Source organism: Sturnira hondurensis, unplaced genomic scaffold (genome assembly GCF_014824575.4).
Source record: "Sturnira hondurensis isolate 20B ecotype Veracruz unplaced genomic scaffold, ASM1482457v3 Scaffold0004136, whole genome shotgun sequence".
NCBI classification, from domain to species: domain Eukaryota; kingdom Metazoa; phylum Chordata; class Mammalia; order Chiroptera; family Phyllostomidae; genus Sturnira; species Sturnira hondurensis.
Window position 1 is genome coordinate 49,783,970 of NW_028076767.1, and position 14,623 is coordinate 49,798,592.

At 39.7% G+C, this 14,623-nt stretch overlaps 1 pseudogene; it reads right to left on the reverse strand.

Moving 5' to 3' along the window:
• Positions 1-3,109: 3,109 nt before the first annotated feature.
• On the reverse strand, positions 3,110-4,301 carry LOC118985167 (isocitrate dehydrogenase [NAD] subunit beta, mitochondrial-like; annotated as a pseudogene).
• Positions 4,302-14,623: the final 10,322 nt, after the last annotated feature.

Consider the following 14,623-nt stretch of genomic DNA (forward strand, 5'->3'; position numbering starts at 1 on the left):
TTCTGCTGCATAGTTCCTTCTCTCAAAATTTATATGGGCTCTCTGCTGTCACAGAGCCTGAGTAGAGAGCGCTCAGGGGGCTGTGATCTCACCCCCCCCCACCATCAGTGATAATTGGGGAGCAGGCCGTGCCCCACCTCCCATCTGTGTCCGAAGTCCAAAGAGGAGAGGGCTCAGGAGGTATTATTGCACATGCCCTTTTCATTAGCATTCAGTTTTGCTCTGTTGCTTATGATGAGATAGGACAAGCATTTTCAGGGTGCTCCATTAAATTTCTTCCTAACGCCTGAATCTCTTTATGATAGTGGGAAGATAAGATGCCCTTGTCCTCCATGTCCTTTTATTATTCACTCTACCCTGGTGCTCAAGTGTCTCCATTCACCCATTCTGAAGCCTTCTTTTCCTAATCTTTGTAGATTATTTTTCTATTTTTTGAAGACCGGGCAGTAGGCTCTTAAATGTTTCCTGCGGTCCTTTCATTTCACTGAATTTTAAATATTTCAGCCAATTTGAAGAGTTCATAATGATGAATAAGATTAAGCTTGGAGCTTAACCTTTTGAAACTGGGTGACGCGTTAACTCGGCTGGAACGCTGGTTAATTTAACAGCAGGAGTTGAATTAACTTGTCACAGCTCTGCCATTGTTAAATTTCCTGCTCCTGATCCTTGTCCCAGTCTCGAAGAGCTTGGTTTCCCTGGGACCAGAGGATGAGCCTGGGTGAAGAACAGAGAGGAAATGGGAAAGGAGATAGCATGCACTGTTAGGATGGCCAGAAATGCCCAGATGAAGAATCCATTTTAGTTGGGGAAGTCCAGAAAAAAAAAAAACAGGAGAGAAGAGGGCTTAAAAATGAAAGGCAGTGTAAGGGAGTAATGAGAGGGGTGAAGTGAGGAACAGACTGAGGATAAGACATGAAAGAGAAGAGTGTATTAAGAGGAGGAAATGGGGGATGTGACTTGAATTTCTTGGAAATGAATTATGTTCAGCACATTAGAAACTTTTAAGGGTGGCAGCCTGGCACACAAAAATAAAATTACCTGCTTAAAAAATGCCCCTTGTATTAGGCAGAAATGAGAATGCTGAACCTCAGGCATCATTACACTGATGTGCTCCACAAAGAGAGAGAATTCTTCTAAATGTGGCTCAGCAGAAATATTTTACTGGGCATATTTGTAGATCCTTGTCAAACATTTTGGCTTGATGCGGTTTGGTCAGAAAGAGAGGAAAAGAGGGAAGGGAGGTAATTCAGGGGAAAGTGAGTCAAAGGGGAGGCACGGTCATCTTTCCTCAGGGAGGACGGGGAGGGTGTTGGTGGAGGGTGGGGACAGAAAGTCAAAAGGGAAGCGGCCTCAGCTGTAATGCCTGTACAGCTGCCCTCCCTCAAGCAGGCATTACTGAGCTGGAACGCTCTGTGCAGGTATTGCTTACCCCATGAGTAACTCTCAAATATGCATTATCTCAGGTTTGCTATTTCCTCTCGGACAGGAAGCTTTGTGTAGTAGAGTAAGCTGCTCAGCCTTCAGGGTAGAGGCCTAAGGGCACCTGAAATGCAGGCAAAAATAACCAGTCTGCTTCTAAACACCAGCCACTTTGAGGCCCATCAATAGAGATCACCCAGAGCCTCTCCTCCTTTCAATTGTTTCAGCAGTGCCTTCATTTATCACTGAAAAGACATTTTCTTTTCTATTTGTATGCTTTTGTTTCAGGGCTCGTGTTATTCCACAGATGCTCTAACCGGTTTTCAATTTTCAAGGTTGTTGCCTGAAAAGACTGTTGGCTGTGCCGGAGCCTAACCAGTGCTCAGTAGCTGGATCTGAAGAGGATTACTAAGGATTCTGGGGCCTTTTGTTTCGGTCCCAAATTACTTTCAGATATAGCTGTCAGGTGGCTGGGCTGTGGCCAGTGGATCAACCGAGTGAGGCAAGCTGAGAAAAAGGTGAAAGGCGTAAGTAAGAGACAGAGGACAGAGGAAAGGTAAAAAGATAAGAAAAGTACAAAAGAGGAAAAGAGTGAAGAAATTCTTTAGTGTTAGCATAGACATGAAACTCTCAAGGCATTTTAAATTCACCAATTGATGTCAAAAGGTACTAAGAAAGTTTTGGATCTGGGTGGCTAGAGAAGCAATGCACAGAAAAGTAACGAAAATGAAAAAGATCTGATGAAGCAGAGGGTAAGATTTAACTGTCCTCTCTATCAGGGATTTTCAAACGTTTTTCATCTCATGGCACACCAGCCACAAACTGATTGTAAATTCTGTGGTATACCAAATATATATATATATATATATATATATATGTAATATTTTTATCTATATATATAATATTTTTATCTATCTGACAAAAATAGATAGATTCACACTAGACAGCTATTGTTGGGTTGGCTGTTGTCATTTTTTTTTCACTTGACAATGTGAGGGAAAAGAGGTCAGTGCACCTGACTAAATAGTCAGGTATTGCATGTGTGAAAAATTCTCAGGACACATCGGTGGACCTGCCCCTGTGCACTGGTTGAGAATTGCTGCTCTTTGCCAAAAGCAGTTTGCTGAATGTATGCTTGTTTTCCTTTATATAATCCAAGCAAAGATACTCTTGTTGGTAAATGTTGGGCAGAATTTGGGAGTATACATTTGCAGGTAGCTTATGCTGCAATCATGTAGAATAAAAAAAAAAATTCACTACCCAAAAGGCATAACAATAAAAATCACATCTAGTGGGAAGTGGGTTTGCCTTGTTCTGCATACGGATATAGTTTTACAAGTTCTGGAGGGATCTTAAAATTACTTGGTGACAAGGTCATGAACTCCAAGGGCAGCACTGCATGGGAACTCTAACATCATCCTTGAACATGACACTTCTTTTTTTTTCTTGATGTACAAGTTTTATTAGACACCTTTATGTGGATATGGATGGGACAAGGCATCAATGACAGTCTCAGTGAAGTCTTAGCACATGGCCTAGCCACCCATGTCAGGAATTTGAACCTAGGCTTTGCCCAGAAGGTGGTTATGGTCTATAAGTTTAAGGGCTCTTCTCTGGTCCTCTGTCCAGAAAGGAAGGGTAGGTAGTGTGGTCCTCACAAGGTTGGAGGGAGTAAAGGGCTCTAGGCCCCTTATGGGTGCCGGTGGCCAATGACAGACTTGATGAAGTCCGTTGGGGTGCTCTAGCCGCCCATATCTTGTGTTCGCACCTTGTCAACTCTGATCACCTCCTTCACCTCACCTGTAGTCATACTGGAGTGATATTCTAGATTCAGGTGTTGTAGCATGTTGGAAGCTGAGAGCAGCATGGCTGTGGGGTCGATTATATTCCTGCCCACTGTCTGGGTGAATGGGTCCTGGGGACCCATCTCAAAAATGGCGTACTCTGAGCTGCAGCTCTCCCCAGGTACCACGCCAGCCCTGCAGCCAGACCAGCAGCCCGATTGTCGATAGTGTTCCCATAGAGATCGGGCAGCACCAGCACATCAAACTGGTATGGAGTCTGCACCAGCTGTATGCAGCAGCTGTCTGTGATCATCGTCTCAAACTCGATTTGGGGGTATAGTTCAGCAACGTCCTCACAGCACTGCGGGGGGCAACCCAACCCAAAGTTTCACAATGCTGGCCTTGTGGCAGCCGTGATCTTTGAACATGGTACTTCTTAATATTGCCCGGTGCAACCTGAATTTGAATTGTCTTTGCCTTTCTGTCAGATAATGAAATGAAAGTAAGGAAAATTCACATGGAAAAAGAGAGGGACACAAGAATTTTGACCATCTCAGATGAATAATGCATTGATTTCCAAACTGTCACATGGAATATTGAAAAGGTATTCAAGACTTTATTACTAGACATCTCCAGATGTGGTCTACATTCCCAAATGTATTAACCAGGGAATCATTTTCTTCAGAGACTACCAATTCTTACATTTTGGAACAGAGATTTATTTCCCCCAAGGAATATTTTAGTCATGTCTTTTCACCGAAATGCTCAGGAATAACTAATCAGCAGCCTATCCAGGAGACAGGATAGAATTGGACATTCCAGTACCGCCAGTGAGATTCCATGACATAGGTTTGACATAGGACGTAGTTAGCTATTTATGTGATGTCAGCTTGGGCAGCCACCTCAGCTTGTTGGGACTGCTCCTGGCAGTGGACAGTGTCCCAGTCACTTGGTGGGTACAAGTTACAAAGGTGCCACGGAATTGCTGCAGGGAAAACCAGCTTCCAGGCTTCGAAGGTTCCAATGTGCTGAGAGTACACACTTCACAGCTACAGAGGGTGGGGGGACTCGGGCTGTTCGGCGGTCTGGACAGGACATCTGTACTCCTAGTCAAATGGCCATCTGGGCACCTCGGTGCTACTTTATGTGCCTGTAATTTCCATTATGACTTTAGACTGTCATCTTTCAGCATATTTTCATTTATTGTTTTTAGCTACAATCAGGGCAGTAATAGGAGAACAATTCTAGGGAGTGAGCGTGCAGATAAAATATGTAGACCCTGGCAACAGTGAGGTCTACTTAGCCACACCTCATATTTCAGGTCACAGAAATGTGCGTGGGGCTGACATAAGTACTCCCTGTTGTGTGATTGCTCGTGGCTCAGTAGCCCTTTGAGGAGATTGGAGAATAAAGGACTGCAGAGAGCCGGTGTTGTCGAAATGGCTGTGCTAGAGAAGGTGCCTACAAGCGCCCGAGAGAGTTTTATGTTTTTTAACAAATGTTTTCTTGATGTTGCCCTTAAATCCCACCTGTGTTTCCTTCTCTCGCCATCCACATCAGTTGCCCGTCTGCTTTTCAGGCTTTCTTTTGAAGCATCAGTGAACCTAAAGGAAGCCAGCATGGTGGGAATTCCACCACCACTTGCAGCATGTTGCACTTTCCTGGCAAGCAAGGCTACTGAATGCCAGTCAGACTCTCGCTGCAGGGACACAGCTGATCAATAATTTCTAGGATCCCCTTCTGGCTGTGGCAGAAGCAAAACCCAAGGAATGTGACTAGACCGGTTAGAAATGGCACCCTGACAGGGAAATGCTAGGGCAGTCAAACGATAAATGGTAACATTTGGTTATATTACAATGTGCTAAGACTTTTTCTTGACAGGAGACATTCAGTTCCCGTCCTAAGGCTGCAGAGGGCTTTAACGAGCGTAGAGATATGTGTGTAACAAATAAGTGTTCCAAAGAGCTACATTAAGGAACTGAGGTTGTCAAGTCTCCCATATGATTTTAAGAACAAGAGATGGTCACTCAGGTATATGCTAAAATTTCTATGAGACAACTATATCAAATGATGTTACCCTGAATAAGCCTCCCCTAATGAAATGGAAATGATGTTAGAATTTCTAAACTATTTTGTTTCTGAATTTCTATCAGGAAAGTCTCTCGTTTTGCAATATGGTAGAGTTATATTTTTCTTAGCTTATTTTTTTTTAGTGGTAGTGAGTCTAGTTGTATAGACAGTTGCTGCATTGTTAATTAGTGCTTCTAACAGTTTATTAATTTTTAAAATATTAAATAATACAATTCCAGACCAGACAGTGGCCAAAACAAGAAAAATTGGTAGGTATTTTGGGGTAATGATAAGAACATAAGATTCATTCTCTTCCTTTGTATTGTGCATGTAGAGAGAAGACACTATCATAAATGTCCTTGTCATCAAAGCCATTTACTGATGGCTGCATGTAGAATATAATGTGGGCGGGGATAGGAAAAGGTTTTTAAGTTCTTAGACTTCTCATCTTTTTATAAATTAGCAGACTAGAGATCAGGCTCCTTGAATGGTTCTGTAGGTCACAAATGTTCAAGGTAGGACTTGGAAGGAGATATCTCATGCTCTAGAGAACTTATTCATTCTTTAATACAAGACTGTGTCCTAGACAAATAATTCCACGAAAAGCAGAAGCAGTTTCACAAAAAAATATTGGTGTCATGGGCTACTGATTATGATTTCAGCCTCAGTCATTTCATCCGTAAGTGGGTATAATGTTAAGTTCATTTCATATATTTCACACCGTTGTAAAGAAAATCGATCAATGATATACAGTGAACATAGGAGGCTTTTACTTGATGGTATTCAATCATCATCATCATCCTCGTCCTCAACCAAACAGCAACATGACTCATAGAGTTAGGTGGGATAAAAACCTTTCTCCAACAGGTTAAGGCCAGTCTCGATCAGCACCTTGAAAGGGTCAGTGTTGATAGAGAAGAGGAAAAGTCATTCACATTTAAAGGACATGTCTGTGTCGTAATTTAAGGGCAAGATAAAGTTAATTTCATATGGGCTCTTTTAAGCAGGACTCATTGGATAGAGCTGAGAGGAAGAATGGCAAATGTGGTGATGGCAATTAGTAGAGTCTTCGCTTGTTTCTTCAACAAACATTTAATGAGTGCTTCTTTATAAGACACAAAACACTAGGTGCTGGATTTATAAGATATATAAATCATGATTCCTGCATTCAGGGAGCTCATATTTTAATGAGGCATCAAATAATGAACCAATACCCTTCATAGTAAAAAGTATTTTTTATAGAGAGTAATTTATAGAGAGTAAGAAGTATTTTTTGTATGGTATTTTTGTTACAGAGTAGAATAGAGAGAGATATGCATGAGGTACAGTGGTGTCAATGAGAAAGAAAAAAACTGACTTTCTTCAGAAGACTGAGAAAACATTTTCTAAAGGATGCTGTTTAAAACTTTTGTTTGGAATTTTAGTTTGAATTTCAGAGGGTGTAAGGCCCAAGACCTGACCAGAGAGGTGAACTAACATGATCAAAATGTTTGACAAATAAATTCCTTTACCTATAAGATGGAGTGGAGAATGGGGAGGCAGAAATATTTGAAAAATGCTGTTTTACATCCCACAGGTAAAGATAGGACCTGACCATGAATGAATTTGAAAGAATTAATGGATGATGAACTCTGTGTCAAGGGTGAAAAAACGAGACGTGCAAGATAAGATACTATATTTATGAGCTTGCGTGTTGTCAGAGATAATCATGCCTTTGTTATTATACACAGAAAGATGAAGAGCCATACAAAATGTCAGCTTGAGTGGGAGTTCATTATGTCTTGCATGGAAAGAATTTCAAGAAGGTGTCAACCAACAGGACCAACTAGGAAAACTGAATAACTTACAAATGTTTGCTGAATAAAGTCTGCTTTGTTTTGTATACTGTCCAGAAACAACAAAGATACAATGGATATTTCTGAGAGATGATCAAAGCATTTTTTTACCTTTTGAACTTATAAAGAATAGGAAAATTAAAAAAGAAAGTTTCCTACGGCATCCTTGTATCCAAAAAGAAATATCCAAACACACTTATTTCAGAACCCAAAGTGACTTTGGGATTATTCCTATTGTACTCTCCTTGGTTAGTACCAATAAGTGAACTGACCCTGATTGTGGATAAGACTTTCTAAATGACATATTTCTTTGTTTCTTTAAGTAAGAGTATTTGAAAACTTGGTACAGTTCTTTTGACTGTATGGAAAACACTGTATCTTCAGTCAGTCAGCACATTCATAGTTGTCACTCTAGCCCTGAAAGCATAGATTTTAAAGCTATGGTCTGATGTGTGCTTCTTTGTCATGTTCTAGCCTGACTTTGAATGAAAGGGAGCATGCCACCTTTATTTTTCTGTGTTGTGCAAATTTTCTGGATTTCTTAAGCTCTACATATGATAATTATTAATATATCAACATTTTGGCACTGTTGCTTATATGGAAAATCTTCTAGAAATAACATGAAGTGAAAATCAGGGTGAGTAAAAAAAGATATGAAATTCTGCATTTATGTTTTTTTAGTGAAGGACTATGGGATGAACAAAAGATTTAAACTTTTATTGAATAGGGAGAGCATCAGTCTTGTCTTCATGAGAGACATTAAAATTTAAAACTGTTGAGACTGAAAGCGTATTCTCAGGAATATATAGGAAATTTGGAAGACATAGGCCAAGTGGATATTATTTGGTAGTTGAGTAACAAAATTAACAGTGGTGAGAGAGAATCCTGGGAAATTTATGTTTGTTTCTTGTTAGTTGAGATGATTTCAAATTCCATGAAAGTATTTAGAAATAACAAGAACTTACTGAATAAGAGAATGAGCTTATCATCAAACAGTACTGTATTCAAATTCTTGTTTCCCAATTAATGATAGAATTTTGTGAAAAGTTACTTATCTTCCCTAAATTTTCTTCCCTCATCTGGGATGGTGATAAAGATGAAAGTAATACAGAGAGATAGTGGGATGGATCAAAACTATCTGCAAAGTGCTCAGCACAGTGCCTGACACAGTAAATCATCAATAAAGGGAACTAACATTAACATTTTGTGTTTCTTTATCCAGAGCTGGCTTTGAAAGTTCAAACCCAAAGAAACATTTTAGGTATTCACGGGGAAGGGATTTAGTTGCTTCTCAGCCCTTCTCTTTGGTACAGCACCAGAAGGGTACGGAAACCTGAACGTTTTCCTTGGCAAACTCAGATCAGTACGCTGCCCATTTCCTCCCGGACTCCGAATGACTACAAGCCTGTCCTGGCTTCTCAGATGTCCAGCGTTGCTCCCTGAAGGCAGAGCTGCTTGAGTGAAAGACTTCCTGTCGCCAGGGTTTTCCTGTACTTGTTGGGCTTTCTGGCCTGGAGCTCTGCCCCTGTTGCCCTTATGTGGGAAGTTTTGTCTGCCCCTTTAGCCTTCAGTCCTTTTTAAATTTCTCTTCTATTTTTGCTCCTTGGGAAATGAAGAGCAAGAGTGAACTTAGAGCTCCAATCCCTGATATGGGCTTGTGACTTTGGTTGAACCGGAGAGTTTACCCAACTAAGCAACTGTTCCATACTGAGCCTGTCACCAGCTTCTTTTCTCCAGGGTGGTTTTTGGGGGGATGCAGAAGACTCTTCTTACTCTTAGGGAAATTGTTAAACAAATTGTCTGTCCCACCTTACAATTCTAACCATGCAGGAGGAGGAAGATGACTTCAGCCCAAGCCTTAGTTGCCAGCATTAAATGAGATTCTTTGATCCTGCTCAAATACCAGTAAGAAACTTGTGTTGAAGCAATTCATAATAGTGCTGCTCCTGTTGGTGCCTTTGAGAGCGCTGCAGTGACTGCCAACTGCAGTCACTTAGTCTCCCTGCGTTTTTACTGTAGGGGGTTCAGATGTGCTAATGCAATGTGGGGTCACCCTAGAACACAGTCTACTGTGGATTCTGTAGACTCAGAATATTCTAAATAAGAAGTGGATTTCTTGCCAAGAAGCTCCAAAAAAGTAGCAGATTGCCAAGACCTGATCTGAAAGGAATCATATTGTTAGAAGTTTAGAACCAGCTTTGAGAATAGTTTATTCAGGGATATTCAGGGTCAGTTCAGAGTCTGCGAGGGATTTACACGAGAAAAGGAGAAAACAGCAGTCCCTTTTTCTTGGAGTGTGTCATTTTGTCACGTATATTATGTAGAGAGCTAAAAAGAACCAAACTCAAGAAAAGGTTACCATAATGACAAAGTGAATTAATATCAGTCTTAAAACTAGTGAGCCACTTAGCGCTCTAAGAATTTGGCTCTTTAAGGAAAAAAAAACAACACTTTGAGTTTTGTAACAATTTTCTAAATTTTACGTTTCTTTTCTCCTTTGAGGAGTGGAAAATGTAATACTGCTATGGCAGTCATTGGAAATTAATTTCAAAAGCCTACTCAGTTTACTACGTAAGATCAAAGTCTACATTTCCCTGACATTCTTTGGGTGCTAATTACCATTACAGCTTAATTGACTCGCACCCCAGGAAGGATATGGATGCGCACACGTGGTTATGCAACCACATGATATTATTTCATACACACACACAAGTGTACATATTTATCTATCATGCACTAAAATAAAAGCAATAACATAAATGGGTTTTAAAATTCAGAATCGACTTATTAAGATATATTAAAAGCATTTTATAAAAGAAAATACCTTAGCGCCCTAATACAATAGGTAGGTAATAGGGTAATATTGTAATATGCAATAGGATAGCTCGGTTGGTTGGAGTGTTGTCCCGATGCGCCAGGGTTGTGCCTCCGGTCAGGGTGCATGCGAGCGTCAACCAGCAAGTGCATGGGTGGGGAGAACAGTGGCTGATGTTTCTCTCTCTTTCTGTTCCTTCCTCTCTCTAAAATCAATGGATAAAAATGTTCTGTAATACAATAGAAACTGAGCATGAAGGCAAGTGAAAGATCTTGTGTAAGGAAAAATTCTATGCTAGCCATCTTGCACCTCTGCATAAGACCTTTTGAAATGTGGGAGCAGAAGCAGAAGCAGAAGCCATTCTCTCGGCTTTTTCTCTTTCTCTCTCTTTTCTCATCACATTTTATAAAACTGCAGTTTTATTGCTAGATAATATGGTAAAAAAGATTCATTGTAAGGGTTACCTAACAACGTTGGTGGTGTTGATGAATTGTTGCAATTAATACATTCCCTTAATTAGTCTGATACCCAGAAGATGCACCTGGCAGGTCATTTTAATACTACAATTGATTTATAGCTGCTAGAAATGATTTTACCAGCTATCTTCAGAGAGTACAATTAGAGTGGATTTCATTTTTTTATGCATTTTCACTGAGGAATAAACATAAAAGGTCTATGTAATTCAGAACAAAGCAGCTATAATGTACTAATGGTTTATGGATTTTATTAATATTCAGCTAACATTAGAGGCAATTTTAGGGGAGAGCAACCTATTTTCTTTATGAAGTATTCAGTTTTTTAGCATCTGAATGCTTTGTTAAAAAAATCAACCTTGATATTTTTTAATGAGTTGCTTCTGTTTCTTATAGGGAAAATATTGTAAGTTACAACATAAAAAAGAAAATAAAAATTTAATTGTTATATATTTATTGCATGCAGATGCATTTATATACTGTATATTTACTATAGCTGTAAATTTAAAAATAAGTCATTAAGCATTCATGTCATTTAAATAGTGCTTACATTAATATAATTGAGCTAATGAATGAACTCTACTAGTAATGGAGGGAGTTGTACTCATGGTTGAACAGGTAACAAAATATTTTTAAAATGTATTATATATCTGGCTTTTAATTTCTGTTTATCTCAGTTATTAATTTTGCTAATTGGGAATCTTTGTCCTTCTCTCTCATCATCCATAACATGGGGCCAATTTACTGGTTCAGTTTACAATAGTAGGACAATGAGAAAAATCAGTTCCACAGATAAAGCCAACAGACCCACGAAAAGTATTAATATTTAAGTACACCATTCCTATGACTAAAATGAACTCTACCTACAAAATGTCTTTATCAAAGGGTCAGCGAACCCCTGTTAGTTCAAGAAAAAATTGCATGTAAAAATCCAAAATTTATTTAAAATGTATCCTATGACTATTTAGCAAGACCTACTACATGTAAGGTACTCAGCTTAGAAATGCTGTGGATTCAAGAGGGAAAAAGAAAGAGGTTTCTGTCAACATGGGATTGTAAGAAGGGCAGGAGGACCCACAAACTGTAAGCTGTTCAGTTCCATGAAGGGAATGCCTAGGAGCCTGAGTGAGGGTGTGGCAGGGAGAACTGGTTGTGGCTGCATATTTGTGTTACTGGTTCTGAACTGGCAATTGACAGCCTGGTCTAAACTGCATAGAAATGTGTCATGTCACAGCGTCTATAATGTCTCATGATAACATACCTCCTTTATCAACCATAAAGATTCTCTGACTCCCACCGGTAGATGAGTTTGACTTTTCGTTTGGTTTGATTTTTAGTAGTTGGTAATAGATTTGCAAAGTCATTCAGTCTCATCCAAATTTCCTTCCTACTAATGCTACACATTTCAAAACAGCCAGGTACAGTTAGCAACAGAGTTTAGGATCAGGTATTCTAATGCTTTGAAAGCTAATCATCTGCGTAGAGTATAATTTATCAACTCTTTTAAAAAAATTGTTCAAGTACAGTTTTCTCTATTTCCCCCCACCCCTTCCCCACCTATCCCCACCTCCCACCCTTGATCCTACCCCCCTTTGGCTTTGTCTATATGTCCTTTATACACATTCCTTGATGACCTTTCCTCTTTTTCTCCATTATCCCCTCAAACCTCCCCTCTGGGTCACTGTTAGTTTGTTCTTTATTTCAATGTCTTTGGTTATATTTTGCTTGCTTGTCTGGTTTATTAATTAGGTTCCACTTATAGGTGAGATCATATGGTAATGGTCTTTCACCACTCGACTTATTTCACTTAGCATAATGCTCTCGAGGTCCATCCATGCTGTTGCAAAGAGTAGGAGTTCCCTCTCTCTGCCGTGTAGTATTCCACTGTGTAAATGTACCACAGTTTTTTTGATCTACTCGTTTACTGATGGGCACTTAGGTTGCTTCCAGCACTTGGCTATCGTGCATTGTGTTGTTATGAACTCTTACAACATACATTTTTCAAAATAAACTTTCTCAGCCAACAGCATTCTGGATAACTGAGGATTAGTCAAAATTAGTCTTAATTAATTTGTCTTGTGTCATTAAGGCAAGATGATCTCTCAAAACACTTTAAGGCCTTTGATTCTGTATCTTTCCTGTAAAACTACAAGCTAAAAAAAATCTGTGCTTGTTCACCAGTCAGTTCAGCTACTCACAAGGTTCTGAGACTTCTTGGGGAGTGTCCTAATTACATGATGACTTCCACTAAGTTAGAGGGTCCGAGGAATTTGGATGCTTGCAGATATTAGAAGCAAAGACATTTTCCCTGCTAACATTCTGGCATGGCAGATCGAGGGTTAAAGTATGATGCCTGTTGGCTACCAGAGCCTGCTCACCCCTTTACTGCCACTTCTGTTGTTATACTAAAGGCATCAGATACCATTTCCTAAATTACAGGATTGGGACTTCAAGAGGTCATTTTACCCACCCCCCCTGCTCCTGGGCAGGACAGTACTTAATTATCTTCCTTCACACAGAGCTCTCACTGAAAGCAATTGAGGCAGAGATGTGATCATTTGCCTCGGGGGAACATGATGCTATGTAGATAGATTGTTTTTGTTTATTTCTATTTTGGAGAGTGAACATTTACAAGTGAAATTCTCTCCCACTTTATTTTGTTCCCAACATGGTCTAAATTATATTCTGCTCTGGTTCTCATGCTGCAGGAGGTTTTCAGTGCGGAACAGGATCACTGACAGCCATCTGTGCCTGGCCCCAGGCACGGACTCTCCTAGGATGTGTCTACACTCACCTGTCGGCACCACAGGTTTAGCCTGCTAATATCATTTGAACACTTTGCATTGAAAGAAATAGGAATAAAAAGGTAGTTTTGTGTCCTGTGGGAGAGTCATTATTCTTACCACTTTCTCGGCAGCTCCTCCTTTCCATCTTCTTCACTGCGGGCGGTTGGGGCAACTCATGTGACATTATATTATTTTTTACTTTTTAAATATAGTCAAACTTATGATTTAAGTGCTTAAGAGTTAGTTGTCTCATTCTTTCTCTCTTTATTCACGCTGATACACTTATGAAAACACAGGAAATCTTGAAAATCAAAATATGAAATCAATCTGTCGCTTGTAAATAATGTGTAAGTAAGAAACAGTCCTGTCTCAATCACCTGGAAGAGAATGGGCAGGTTCTTTCTTCTTTCAAGTGGGCCCCTTCACACAGAAGCCTAGAGTCCATACCCAGCGGATGACGAGGGTCATCTCACCCCTGAGGTGGCTTGTAGGAGCTGGACAGAGACAATGGCTTGTGGACCAGCAGCATCTCCATCCCCTGGGAGCTTGTGAGAAGTGAGAGATCTCTGATCTTACCTAGACCTGTTCAATCAGAATCTGCATTTAAACAAGATCTACAGGTGATTTGTGTACTCGTTAGTTTAGAAAGCACTGTTGAAAACTTTGAGATCATGCTGCCAATGTGCAGCATTAAGAAATCAACATGGCCCTGGCTGGTGTAGCTCAGTGGACTGAGCGCGGGCCTGTGAACCAAATAACCGCTGTTCGATTCCCAGTCAGGGCACATGGCTGGGTTGCAAGCCAGTTCCCAGCAGGGGACCCATGAGAGGCAACCACACACTGATATTTCTCTCCTTCTCTCCTTCCCTTTCCTTCTAAAGATAAATGAATGAAGTCTTTAAAAAAAAGAAATCAACACGATAGGGGAGAAGATTATGATGCTGAGGGTGAGAATTGTAACTAAGTTTGATGGTATCTGTTTCAGCTCATGCTCAGAGTTTTTGTTAGAAGACCTGAAAAAAAGATGTCTTTTTTCCCCTCTTTATCCACATCAGAGTTGCATAGAACAACAAAATGGCCTTTTAGACTTTTTTTTACAGTACTAAGATACTTAGTAATTAATTTCAACATATTAAATAACCTGAGACACGATGTTTTACTTTAATTTGACAGAGACTATCAAGTAACAAATATCATTTACGGATACCATCTTAACTTCCTTCCCATCTATTCTGTCTGAATGACTGTTGCAGGTACATGTAAAAATTAGAATATAGGACATAATTTTAACTATTTAAAAATAAAACTATAACATTATATTAAGAAAAAATACAATTGCTAATGGTTTCCATTGTTATAAATTCTGTATGAATTCTTGTTTACTTCATTTTTGTATATCCCAAAATTGCTATAATATGCATGCATTACTTTTTTAGCAAGA